The sequence below is a fragment of the Dipodomys merriami genome, unplaced genomic scaffold, assembly GCF_024711535.1.
Source record: "Dipodomys merriami isolate MVZ:Mamm:240054 unplaced genomic scaffold, mDipMer1.0.p SCAF_63, whole genome shotgun sequence".
NCBI lineage: Eukaryota > Metazoa > Chordata > Mammalia > Rodentia > Heteromyidae > Dipodomys > Dipodomys merriami.
The window spans coordinates 3,565,270-3,579,494 of record NW_027206213.1 but is presented as its reverse complement, the minus strand read 5'-3'; the positions used below and the strand labels follow the sequence as shown (position 1 = coordinate 3,579,494).

The 14,225-nt window shown below is 36.9% G+C and overlaps 1 long non-coding RNA gene across 3 annotated transcripts in view; it reads right to left on the bottom strand.

Moving 5' to 3' along the window:
• LOC138815182 (uncharacterized) overlaps window positions 1-8,067 on the bottom strand; it is a 55,031-nt gene extending 46,964 nt beyond the window's left edge. For 2 of the 3 annotated variants that reach the window (XR_011368199.1, XR_011368201.1), the window contains exons 1-2: window positions 7,900-8,067; window positions 1,705-1,804 (exon numbers count right to left, since the gene is read on the bottom strand). This is a non-coding gene — a long non-coding RNA (uncharacterized lncRNA). The remainder of the gene's footprint in view (window positions 1-1,704; window positions 1,805-7,899) is intronic. The other variant, XR_011368200.1, reaches the window with a different exon arrangement.
• Window positions 8,068-14,225: the final 6,158 nt, after the last annotated feature.

Here is a 14,225-nt window from a genome sequence, read left to right as displayed (position 1 = left end):
ATTGTTGCCTCCTCCTTTGATCTCCAATTAACCACCAGAAAACCAGAAGTGGCTCTGTGGCTCAAGTGGTTTGCCTTGAGTTGAAGAGCTCAGGACCAGCACCCAAGCCCAGAGTTCAAGCCCTATGACCAACAAAAAAACAAAAACAAAACAACAAACAACAAACATAGTTCTTAGAAAAATATAAAAAACAAACAAACACAGCTTCAGGAGGCTATATCAACAGTGAGTATATGTATAGCTAGTTGTACATATTTGAATGTGTAAAAAATAAATAAAACAGGGAAAATAGATTCAGTCATACTTGTTTGATGCAGGCATATCAAACACTAAAGATAATTATGCAGGAATTGATAATAACATGATCAATCATTCCAAATTTCATATGTGCATATTTATATGTTTTTCTCTTTAAATACCTTTATTAAAAAACACATAAAGACCTTTTTGGACATTCACATAAAACATTTGACAAATATAATTTCTACAAACCAATTAAGCATCAAGGCATGTGCTTAAACACACACACACACACACACACACACACACACACACACACACAAACCTAGATTATAGAAACTTATGTTTTAAATTCATAATCAATATATTTTATTTTATTTTTTTGGGGGGGTCCGGTCGTGGGGCCTGAACTCTGGGCCTGGGCGCTGTCCCTCAGCTCTTCAGCTCCAGGCTAGCACTTGAGCCACAGCACCACTTCTGGCTTTTTTCTTTTTGCTTATGTGGTGCTAAGGAATCGAACCTAGGGCCTCATGCATGCAAGGTAAGCGCTCTACCACTGAGCCTCTTCCCAACCCTATAATCAATATATTTTAAAGCAAGAAGGAATAACATTTTAAGGCATATATCACATATCAATCTGGAAAATTAAACATATACCTATGTATATCTTCAGAGAAAGAGGTAATTATAAGAAAAAATGTGAAACAGTTAATACAAATAAAGTAATATATATGTATAATTTGCAAGTCATCACTAAAATATTATTTGAAATGGACTGTATGGTTTTAAAATGTTTGTTAAATTCAAAGAAAACTAAAAATAATGCAATAACCACTGAACTAAAAAAGACAGCAAATCCATTAGTTTATGCAAAACATGAAAAACACACGATTCAAAACTTGAAGAAAAATAGTTACATATACACAAATAGCTGCAGAATAAGTTTAAAAAGTAATTAGGGATTTATAATCCCCAAAGTTGTTTTGGGCATATATAACATTAAAGGAAATAACTTCCAAACTTTTAGAAATTAGTAGCTCTTTAAGTCTGTATTTTGCCAAAGAATCAGAGAAGGGAAACTGTAGCATTCAATTTAGATCTTGCTATAATCTCAGTTCCACAAGAGAATTATAAAAGCATTTCTTGAAATTATATGTGAAAGTTTTTAAAATAACTAAATGAATCCAAGTATTTATTAAAAAACAATCCATGGGGATCTAGTGGGCTCATCCCACAAGTCAATACTTCACTGACGCAACGTAATATATTCATTGAAAAAAAATTGGGATCATTATCTCACTTGATTGCAGTAAAAGCCTTTAAGAATACTGAACATCACATTTACAGTTATTTTAAATAAAAACCCTCAAAAACAAGGTTAGTAACTTTTATTTTTAGCCACAATAGAGTAAGGAGGGTTAGAATTACCCCACCCCCACCCCACCCCACCCTCCACATACTCACTTTAGGCAACTAGTAGAATTAGAAAAGTTACATAAAGCAGTGGTTGTTAGATGTTGAGAAATAGGTAGCACATGCTTCTGATTTTGGAGAGATCAGAGATCTGAGAAAACAGGAAAAAACAATAGCTATCCATGAGATAGTTTCTGAGCTTTAACATAAGGCGGGGAACACAATTTAAGCCTACTAGTCTGACTAAGTTGAAGGACCAGAAATCTGAGATTGTGGAGGTTAAGGTAGCTAAAGTTTTCTAAGAACAGTATTAGACAGGTGAGACTTAGAGAAAGTGAAAATGGAAAAGAAGAGGAGAAGGCACAGAAAGAGAAGAAAGAGAAGGAGAAGGAGGAGGATGAATATGGAGGATGAATATGGATTTTCCTTCAGTACACTTGGAATATTCACTAAAACAGACCATATTCTCAGTCATTAAACAATCTTTAATAAGTTTAAGAAAAATAATGTCATAAAATATGTATTATGACCACAACCAAGACTAATAACAAAAAGATGTGGAGAGAGTCCAATATTTTGAAATTATGCATTATAATCTTGACTATCCCTTGGATAAATGAACTTAAAACTATTTTAATGCACAAAATGAAAATATCACATGCTAAAATTTGTGAGATACAGTTAAAGCAGGATCTAAAGAGAAAACAGTAGCATTGCATGCTTCTATTAGGAAAGAACAATAGTTTTATAATAGAGATATAAACTTTGTGATTAGGAATCTACAAAATAAAAGCAAATTAAAACCAAATTAAGGGGAAATAACAAAATAATAGGACTGCTGGATGCTGGTGGCTCAGACCTGTAATCCTAGCTACTTAGGATGCTGAGATCTGAGGATTGCAGTTTAAAGCCAGTCTGGGTAGGAAAGTCTGTTAGATTCTTATTTCCAATTAACCACCCCAAAACCAGAAGTGGAGCTATGGCTCAAAGTGGTAAAGTGTTGGCCTTGAACACCAAAGCTCAGGGACAGTGCACAATCCCGGAGTTCAAGCCCATGACCGATGATGACGATGATGATGATGATGAGGAAGAGGAGGAGGAGGAGGAGGAGGAGGAGGAGGAGGAGGAGGAGGAGGAGGAGGAGGAGGAGGAGGAGGACAAAGAGAAACAAATGAATTTTTAAAAACAAACACTACAGATAAAATCAATAAAACCATTCTTTTGCAAATATTAACAAAATTGATCAACTTTTAGTCTGACTTACTAAAAAAAGGAAGAAAAGAATTTTCTCAGATCAGGAATATCATCATATACATCATTATAAACATCACAGACAGTAAAAGGATCAAAAAGGAAATGTCAGGAGCAATTTGGTGTCTATAAAATTGTCATTTTAGATGAAATGGGAAAATGTACTTGAAAGATACAAGCTTCTTAAATTCACGCAAAAGGAGACAGATATGCTAATGGTTCTGTAACTGTTCAAAGAAGGGATGTAATTAAAAGCCTTTTGAGAAAGAAAAGGCCCAGATGGTTTCACTGATGTTTTTCAAGCTCATTGTAGAACCAGTATTACTCTGTAACATAGCTTGACATAGGAAAAAACCAAAATCCTACAGACCTATGGCCTATGAACATGGAGACAAACTCCTTCTTAAAGTGCTTGTTTATCAAATCCAGAAATATATAAAGGGGAGTAACACATGAGGATTAATTGATCATAAGAATGAAGACTGGAGGATGGACAAATGCAACTTCATGAAGTTGCAGAGCTTCTGATGGCAAAGGACATAGCTAGCAAGATCAATAGAAAGCTTACAGATTGGGAGAAGATCTTCACTAGCCATACAACAGACAAGGGTCTCATATCTAAAATATACCTGGAACTCAAAAAATTAAATCCCCCAACAACAAATCCTCAAAGAAACAACTGCCCGATTAATAAGTGGGCTAAAGACTTAAAGAGAAACTTCTCTGAAGAGGAAATAAGAATGGCCAATAGACACACGAAGAAATGCTCAACTTCTCTAGCCATAAAAGAAATGTAAATCAAAACAACATTGAGATTCTAATGTGGCCAAAAGGGAACCCTACTGTATCACTGGTGGGAGTGTAAACTTGTTCAACCATTTTAGAAAGCAGTAGGAGGTTCCTCAAAGACTCCACATAGAGCTCCCCTAATGACCCAGCAATCCCACTTCTGGGTATTTACCCAAATGATCATAAATAAGGCTATACTAAAGCTACCAGCACAACTATGTTTATCAGAGCATTATTTACCATAGCTAAGATATGGAACCAACCAAGATGCCCTTCAGTAGATGAATGGATCAAAAACATGATATATATATATATATATATATATATATATATATATATATATATATATATATATATATATATATATATATATATATATATATATATATAAAATGGAATTCTATGACTCCATCAGAAAAAATGACACCACCCCATTTGTTAGGAAATGGAAAGACTTGGAAAAATTATATTAAGTGAAGTAAGCCAGGCCTAAAGAAAAATAGGTCCCATGGTTTCCCTTATTTGCAATAACTAATATAAGTCTAGGACAAGCAGAAAAGGTCAAAAGCTATGTACATATGACCATATAAGTTAGCGTTAAGTGAAATGAACCCCAAGATAGGGACACAAGTAGTTTTTTGTTTCTTGCTATTGTTTTTAACATATTTAAAATGTACTATGTGATTTTTTTGTTTCTCTTGCATGTTCTTCCCCAATGGTATAACCCTTGTTTTCACTGCATTTGATGTTGGTGCCCTGCATCTTGTATATACATTTTTCTAATTTTTGTGGGGGGAAGGGAAATAACAAAGTGCTGAAATAAGGATACAGGTTGACCCATTGTAACAATGAGATGTTGAGAGCGAACTTTACAACTGTGGGGGGGTGAGGAGTTGGGGAGCTGGTGCAGGAAGGGATGGTAGTGGAAAAACAAAGGAGGAGATACCAATGCTCGATAGGAAATGGTAACTGCTCATGTAACTGTAACCTCTCTGTACAGTATTTTTAAATAAAAACCATATAAAAAAGAATGAAGATTGGTTCATCATTTGAAAATCAATGTAATTTGTAGAATTAATAGATATAAGAATAAAAATCCATGTGATCATCACAATATACAGAAAAAAATTGAGGAAACCTAAAGTCCAACTCGATAAAAAAAATTCTCTCACCAAGATTAAAAAATATATAGAGTATGTGAAATAAGCCAGACCCAGAGAAACAAAGGTTGCATGGTTTCCTTCATTTGTGGTAGAATTTACCTATTATTCTAAGTAAATGATTTGGATAGTATGCAAGGGGCTACAAATAAACAACGGATTTATAATAGACTCTATGGAGAGATCAAATAGTATATATTTTTAGAAAGACTACGTCAAAGCCCAACCAGATCAGCACCAAGAAATGGGTAGATGTGGGGGGTGGGCAAGGCACGAGGTAGTTGAAAGAAGGTGAAAATGGGGGAGAATTCAGCCAAGATTTTGTATATACCACAAAATTAAGAAAAGTCAGGGAAGGGGTGGGTCAAAGAATGTTGAAAGGGCTGACATTGATTAAGTTGCATGGTATTCCTGAGGTATTTGTTAAATATCTCCTTTGTACAAATACTTAAAAGATAATGTTTTTAAAATTAAGAAATCTCACAAAAATGGGAACAGAATCTTCTCTTTGCAGATTCTAATGCCTATTCGACCAAAATGCTTGAGTAAACTGATAATCAGAACAGTTGGTCTGTTGTGAATAAACAAGAATAAAATATCACTAAAAAGGGGGAATGGAGCAGAGGGAATATCTTCAATTTGATAGGCAATATCTACCAAAAATGAGGCTATAGAATGGCTGAAGCCCTACGTTCAAACCAATTACTGCCAAATAAAGAGCGAGGAAAGGAAAGAAGAGAAGGAAAACAAAGACGACGAAGAATAGCTACATATATTTTTTAAAAAGAATTTCAGGTGGCTCATTCCTGTATTCTAGCTACTCAAGAGACTGATACCTGATGATCATAATTCAAAACTAACCTGGGCAGAGAAATTTGTGAGACTCTTATCTCCAATTAGCTTGCAAAGAGCCACAAATGGAGATGTGGCTCAAATTGTAGATTGTAAGTAGGTAAGCAAATAAATAAATAAATAAAGCCATTTGTCACTAAAGAGAAAAAAGAACTGTCACGGAAATTTTAACATGTTATGGAGAAACAGGCAGCAAGGATAGGGAGAAGAAAGCATCAAGATGAGGATCAGCAGCTTAGCATGTCTCTGAAAAGCTCACTGAGAATGTTCATTTAGCAAAGCCTTAAGGGAGATGAGCGAGTTAGCCATGTAGATATCTGGAGAAATAAAGGAAACATTTTTTTAACCCAAGGAAGAAATGCCTAGCATATTTTTAAAAATACATTCAAGTAAAGCCAGGGAAGGGGTGATACTGTTCAAAAAGAAATGTATGTATTACCTGACTTACAGAACTGTAAGCCTTTTGTATATCACCATTACAATGAAAAAATACAACCGAGTAACTCAGTGTCACAAGAGCAGAACGGAACATGCAGAAATGTCTCTGAAATGGTGAGAGAGATAGGGTGTGTGAGTGGCAGATCACTTAGGGTTTTGGGCCATTGTAAGCATCTGGGCTGCTTCCCTGAATGGCAGGGGAGCCATTGTTGAAAGTCGGACAGGCCAGGTGAGCAGTTGAGGACTGCCATGTCAAGGGCAAAGTCAGAAAGGTGAGTTAAAGCCTGTGAGGAGAGAAATGACAAGGCTTGGGCTTGGAGAGATGTCAGGTAGGTGGGAAGAAGTAGTGAGAAGGTAAGTGTATTTTGAAGGTAATAGCCCATTAGATTTCCTGGTCAATCAGAGTACGGAAGAGAAACTAAGAAGGGTGAATAGCAGAAAGAATGGAACTGCCATTTTCTGAGATAGAGAAAGTTTGTATGGCTAGGTCAGGAGGTCCATTTGGGAGGTGAATGTCCATGATATGTATTTGATTTCCAAGTGGAGATGGGCAAGCAGGCAGCTGGATATATGAGTCTGGAGTTCAGGGGAGAAGTCTGGGATGGAGACATATATTTCTAACTAGTCAGCACTTTCTGGTATATAATGCCATAATTTAGGATGAGATCACCCAAGGAGTGAGCAGAGAAAGGGAAGATAAAAGACTGAGTTTCTTGGGCTTACAGCTGAAGGCCCTTGCAGCACACTGTTGATATGTTAATTTTGTCCCATGTTCTAAGTGTCTTGCTATGCTCTCAGCCAAGGGAAATAAGCATGATGAGTACACTGCATATTTGAACACCAAACTACAAGCCACCAGCCAACACCTGCTGTAAATTCTCATTAAATTCAAGGTATTTGCAGAACTGTGGCTTTTACTGCTGTGCCCTCTCTCTCATTTTTTTTTTTTTGGTGTGGTCTATACATCTTTTAATCTATATTGGCTAACAAAGTGTTGCAAGTACTGGCACAGGGCCTGCAGAAAGAAACAAAGGTAGGTTATGGTCCTGAGTATTAACTGCAAATTTTGAGGTTGCTACAAGTGTTTTCACTGAAGTGATTGAGGAAATGAAGTTTAGCAGGAACCTAGCGACCTTTTGACATTATGAACCTACAGCCTATGGGAATGATCCAACAACTGTAACCAACAGTGTCTCAAAGATTGAGAGAGGACACAATTACTAAACTCAGGAGAAAAAGAGCAAAGAGCAACCCTAGGCAAGACTAATTTCCATAGGATTTATAAGGAGTGAATGCAACTAGTATTACCTATTCCAAAAACAGACTATTTTTTTTCTGCCCAGGACAGAATAGCAAAACTTGTGCCTCTTATGTGGATGACAAATCACTTCACCAGCTTGCCTCTCATTTTGTTACATTTTCTAACCTAGATCCTATTTTATGCAATTAGAACCATCCATATTTTTTAAACTTCTCTTATGCTTTAAAATCTTTTCCACCCAAATTACTTCCAGCTTCTTAGAATGCAATATCTTATTTAGTGATTGTGTGATAAGTTTCATTATTGCTTTTTTCATTGTTGTTCTTCACTTTGTTTGGTTTTGGGTAGCAGGTTGGAACTCTGGGCCTCATGTTTTTTGTTTTAATTATTGGATAGGGTCTTACATTTTTTTTCCAAGGATGGCCTTGGACCATGATCCTCCTACCTCTATCTCCCCTCATAGCTGGAATTAAAACCATGAGCAATCACACCGACCTCTTGAGGTATCCTGTTGTTTTCTAGGACATACAAAATTTCTCTGAGAGTTTTCTTACTTGCTTCTTCTGTGATATCAGCACCTCTCTGAGTTTCAGAGTCCTAAAAGGCACACTTTTCTTCAAGTGGTGAGCTCATAGGTTCATAACAACTAGTGTTGTTTTTAGAATGGAGCCTTTTGACCCAGGGTTCCAGGTCACAGCACATCATGGAATCTTGGTCTACTCCCTTATTCTGCTGTGATGTAACAGAGTAAGCTCTAATGTTTTAGCCTAAGGACCATAGATGCAATTTCCTTTCATCCTTGATTCAAGATGTCACTAACAGCCATATGGATCATTCTCTGGACTTTATATCCTCACCTAAAAAATAAGGATAAAGAACTATACAGCCATTAAGATCCCTTCCAGGTCAAAGATTCAATATTCTTTGACTTCATACCATACAATATTTTATAAGCAAGAGAAACGATTGCCAGAAAAGAAAATGAATTAACCTAAAAGATTGTTTAGGCCATAACTGTTCTTGTTTCAGAAACAAATACCTTAAGGGTACTCATTATATACAATTAGCTTTTCTCTATGATAGCATTGATTTAGTACCAGATGAGGAAGAATGAGAAAATAGTCACTCAACATATTTTCTGTGATCAGTGGTTCACACAAGGAATTTCAGTTGCAAAATTTAATAAGGACTGGACAGATCTGGTAAGACTGGGGTTGGCAACCCGTGTGTAGATAGTGTTGAGATGGATGCAGTGGCCTTTGAAGAAAACACAAATGCAAGCATTGGTGATGCCTCTTCTGTACCTCTAGCTATGGCAATTCATTCACACTACTAGAATATAGCCCAAAGCAAATCTCTTGGATCGTGCACCTAGATGAGTTTTCCACTCACAAAATAGGTAAGTGATTGTTTTAGTGTGCAAATAAATCTTGAAAATGAAGATTGTAACAAGTTTCTTTTTTTCTAGGATGTTTCAGGGCCTTTATCATGACAGTTATTTTGCTCTTCAAGAAAGTTTTGCTAAATTTTATCTCCTGGAAGCTCTTTTGTTGATGGGTATCTCACTGGGCACAGAATTAAAACCAGTACTCTAAAGTTACAGGTTAACCCTCTCACAAGGCTGACTGTAGTTTTAGTCTGAATTGGAATCTTGAACTAACTCTGAGAGCAAGTGTGGAAAATTCTAGTGGCCAGTAGGTGCCACAAAGGTGAGAATCTCACTCTGTGAGATAATTGCTTCTCTAGCAATGTTGGTCCTGCTTTTGTCATGTAGTGCACATTACTTCCTGGGGTATGGCATGTCCCATTCCCACGTCCATCCACCAACTTGAATCATTTGTAAGGTGATAAAGAAATGCTAGTGGAAAATGCTAATGGTTGGCCTTTTTCCATTTTCTGAAGAAGCCATTGGCTTGGCCTTCTTCTTTCTTAAATTACAGGCAGAACATAAACATTCTTCCTAAATTTATCCCTAAAGACTAATGACTTTAATTTTTGAAGTACTGAGAAATAAACTCAGTGGTTCTGGAGTTTGCTACGACAAAAACTCTACTAGAGAAGACATGTCCTAGTCTCTTTGGTTTTAGTTTATTGGAAAGCGTCTCCTGCTAACTTAACCAGGGCTGGTCTCCAATCATCATCCTCCTACCATCACTTCTGAAAAGAGCTGGCACTGTAAGTGTGCCTCACCATACCCAGGTTGTTTTTGAGACAGAATCTCACAAACTTAGTCTGCTCTTCAGTGAAAGCTTCCTGATAGTGTTACCTCTAATCATTGGCTCTGATGTAAATATAACCAGTAACCCTATCTTTATTGCATTACCCCAAATCCAATAAAAATTACAAAAAAACAAAAAATAAACATAATAATTATAAAATAAATGGAGTGGTTGTGAATCCATAAGCACCTCCATAAACAAATAAATGCGAGACCTTTAAATTATTCCTTATAAATATAAAACTGGATTTTAATGAATATTTCTCTGGAAACTAGGTAAGTTTTTAGGAAAATGATACATACATGTCAAGCCTAAAAGGAAGAGAATCCAGAGGGAGAATCCAAAATTGCAAGGGCCTTAGCCTTTTATTCATAAGGAAATGTTTATAGCTGCTTGACCCTCTGACCCCAAGATTAATGTTTAAAATTATTTCATAATCAATTAGCAGGTTCATATAGATCCAGAAATGCTAAGGCTCAATATGTCAGGGATACCACTGAACAGAAGCCATAAAAAAAAATCTAACCCTCCTCCACCTTCCCAGACCAATTCTGAAAGAAACATTAAAAGCAGCCTTTGATGAACAATTGGGGAACCGACCAAGAGACCCAATTTCAGTTTCAACAAGTCATCAAATACTCTACGAGTCAATTACATAAACACTGGCATTTCCCAACATCTGATTCCAATAGCAGAGGAGCGCAGCCCAGGTTCACAATGGAGATTTCTCAATAGGCAATGCCGTTTTCCAGGTAATTAAAACTGTTTGTATAGGAGAGTAGATTTATCTTCTGAAACCATTTTAGCACTAGTGCTCTCCTGAGTGGTATCAGTTGACACACTGCATAATCTAGAACAGACTAATTGCCGCATGATTTCTAATTTTTCTGCAGCCATGTAAATGAGCTGAAGTCTGCACAGGTGGAGCCCATTAGAGTGAATGATTTCCCTCTCATGTTGTTATCTTCATTTGCCGTTGTCTTATCAACTCCAAGTAGGAAATCCGCTGTCATGAAAAGCAGGCGAGGGAACAATGTCTGGCTGAAAAGTCTTGTTTCATTATTTTTTAATTCATACAGTTCTACCTGCTTAATGCAGTTTTCTGATTAGCATGCTAGACAGCCAGTAATGCAGTTTTATTCAAATAAAGAGGCAGGGCTTTAATTTAAACTAAGAAAATCATCTCCATTTCTTATCAGGGAACAAGGATTCATGATTCAATAATACATGAATTTAATAATGCATACTGGTGGAGTAGACTTCACAGGTACTAAATAGCAATACCAGAGTGGGTTAGTATGCTCTATAGGTCGCTGTCTGAAACTCCTATTCTAGTTTATCCACATCGCCTCTCTTCATGTCTTCCATTATTTCCTTTCAGGAAAAGAGTTGTGCTGTTTGCTGTGTTTTTTTTTCCTGATACTGCCCAGAGCCCAACTTGCAGACGGTATCTTCACTTTATGACTGTGTTTAATAGCTGTTAAGCTGCTGGACTTTAGCCTTTGCAAGAATTCCTAAATTGGACCCAAGGGACTTTTGAAAGGTCTGGGAGGAAGAGAATGGAGGAACGAAAGCAAAGACCTTCCTCCTCTACCACTAATTGCCTTTTCCACTGAGGTATCTACCCATTGCCTCATTTTAAGTGAGGGAAACTATACAGTATATCTGTAATATTGAGGACCACAAAAAAAATCTCCTTACAACTCTATTTATGCTTTCCAGCATGGAAATCTGGCACTCTGGTGATAGTTGGACTCATTGTTCCTTCATTTGATGGGTTATGTGGTTCTCTTTGCCATGGTTGGCCCAGTGGATGTCATACCACTTAGCCTGCTCCTTTTTTTTTTTTTTTTTTTTTGGTCGGTCATAGGACTTGAACTCTGGGCCTGGGCACTGGCCCTGCACTCTTCAGTTCAAGGCTAGCACCCTACCACTTGAGTCACAACACCACTTCCGGCATTTTCTGTATATGTGGTGCTGAGGAATTGAACTTGGGGCTCCATGCATGCTAGGCAAGCACTCTACCACTAGGCCATATTCTCAGCCGTTAGCCTGCTTCTGAGAGTCAAATATGCAAAGAATTTCAGAGGACCCAGCTGAATTACCTGAACTGTGTGACCTACAGGAAAACCAAGTGAATCAAATGTGCATTGTTCATCATCATGCTTTTATTTGTTTTTCATTTTATTCAGTTTAGAAAATTAGATAAAGCTAGTTTGCCTCATTTTTTACTTCTTTCATCTGAACATAAGGGGTTAAACTTAAAGAAAAGAATTTAGAAAATTTCTACATAGGAAAAAATTTAAATGTGCATGTGGAATCTTGTTGGCACAAACATATGAAGAATATAATGTGCTATGTAAGAATGATTGATTCATCTTAAAGCATTATGAGTTTTAGTCTGCTACACAATGCCTCCTAATACGCAGGATGGTATCTGAGACCTTTGTATGGGTCACAAAATTATCCAAAAATATGTCTGTTGCATAGCAGTCATTGCAGGAAACATTAGGTATTAAGAAGACAAATGAAACACAGGTCTTCTCACAGGAAGAATCATCAGCATAAATGAGAACAAAGAAAAATATATACAAATGCTTTCTACTATGGTAGATGACAGGACTTGTAAGTAGAGGGTTCTCTGAGTCCAGGAGAGGACCATCCCCAAAAGAACTAAACACTGAGCAGTTCTAGAAAAGGAGCTATAGTTTCAAGGATACATCTCCTAGACATGATCATATTTGTGGTAATGTATTTGAGTTAATGATTCTTTTTTACTTCTCAGTTGATTGTACAGCTAACAGTTTATCTGGCTTTGGCCTATTTTGTATATATCCTTTGGCCCAAATAGCTGAATAAACTGGGAAAAGGAAATTCTAGTCAAAGTAATTCTCAATGTTGTAAAAATCAAATTCATCCTTCCTGAGAGTTTATGGGTTTGTAAACATATGCATGAAAGGAGATTATTCTGTGTTTGCTTTTATGTCTTTATAATTTATATCCCACAGGCAGCCTTTAAGGTGAATTATAGTAAACACACACACACACACACACACACACACACACACACACACACACACACACACACACACACGAACAAAGCACTGAGATAGTAAAATAGAAACAACTTTTAGAAGTGAAGCCAATAGAAGGAGAAATTGTACCAGGATCAAAACTTCAGACAGCTGATTATGATGAGTAAACTTGAAGTGTCCTGAAAGTTGACCACATTTAGATGAAGCAATGTGGGAAAATACAATCAAATGTATAGTTCTTTTCATTTGTCTTTAGCCTATTTCACCTGAGATGGAGGGGGAGAGGTAGGCAGGGAAGGAGGAAGGTGATAGTACAGAATGTACATAAATCAACTCTAATTTCTAATGGCATTTTCCATGTGCAATCTTAAAGAAGGTCACAGGAAAGATTTTTCATCCTCCCAGAATGTTGCTGCCTCTAACACCCACACTTACGATCGTATCCTGGGAATTTTTCCCAGGGAATTGAAATGGGATGTCTAATTCATTCTTCTGCACCCTGCTCAGGGCACTAATCCAGATTCCTAACATAGAGAAACTTGCTTCACAGGTGGGTTGCTGAAGTTATAGTATTTTTCTTTATATTTAAAGTTAATCCAGTTCAGTATCAATAGCAAATCCTATTAAAACATGTACATAGGAGGCCAAGCCAGTATTTTGACATTCCTGGCTGGGAACTATGCCATTAACACCTCCAATTAATCTCCATGCAAGGTCATTTGGCGGCCTACATTCAAGACCATATGTTAAGATGTTATTAGTTTTCCTGCTAAGGGAATGTTTGGTCACTTACAACTAGAAACAGATGCCCACCAGTGGAATCAGAAGGGAACTGTTGCCGTAGTTACAACATCTCACATCTCACCTGTACCTGGGATGGGGCAGGGAGCTCCCTTTCTAATCACTGAGCTCAAAATTCCATCAGTTAAATTTGTATGAAGTTCATTATTATTAGTGAGGAACAACAGGACAGAGGAAAGAACAGAGACCCATAAAAATGAACTTAGTTGCAAATTCACATCTTAGGTAATTGCCAGATAACATTTCCTAGATCATCAGGAAAAACAATCTACCACTGTCTAGATATGTGACCTAGGAAAGTTTACCTAGCTTCTCTGCTCTTCATTCATTTTTTATTCCTTCAGGCCTAAATTTGTGAAGAAGGGGATTGGGCAATTCTGGGATTAAGGTATGGAGCATTATCAGGTGAGAAATACATGAAAATATGTTTTGAAAGCTAAAAATTACTCTTGAAATTTAAGGTGTACGTTTTTCTCACTGACAAATGATTTTTTTTTGAAATGTCATACAGTTTGGGTACAATTCTATTGCAACAGTTTGAGCTACTGGCCAAATCCATTAAAATAATCTATTAGCATGATCAAACTCTCATGAATTTGAGTCATCCGTGTAGGAGAGCCACTATTTGACGTGTTTCCAATGTATGATGAGTTCTCTGAAATGCCACGGAAGCTTATAGAATGGAATAAAGCCACTCCCAAGACAGGGTGTGTATGCCAAGATTTCCAAGAAATTTGTTAAAGGCTTTCCTTGCCATCTACTTAAG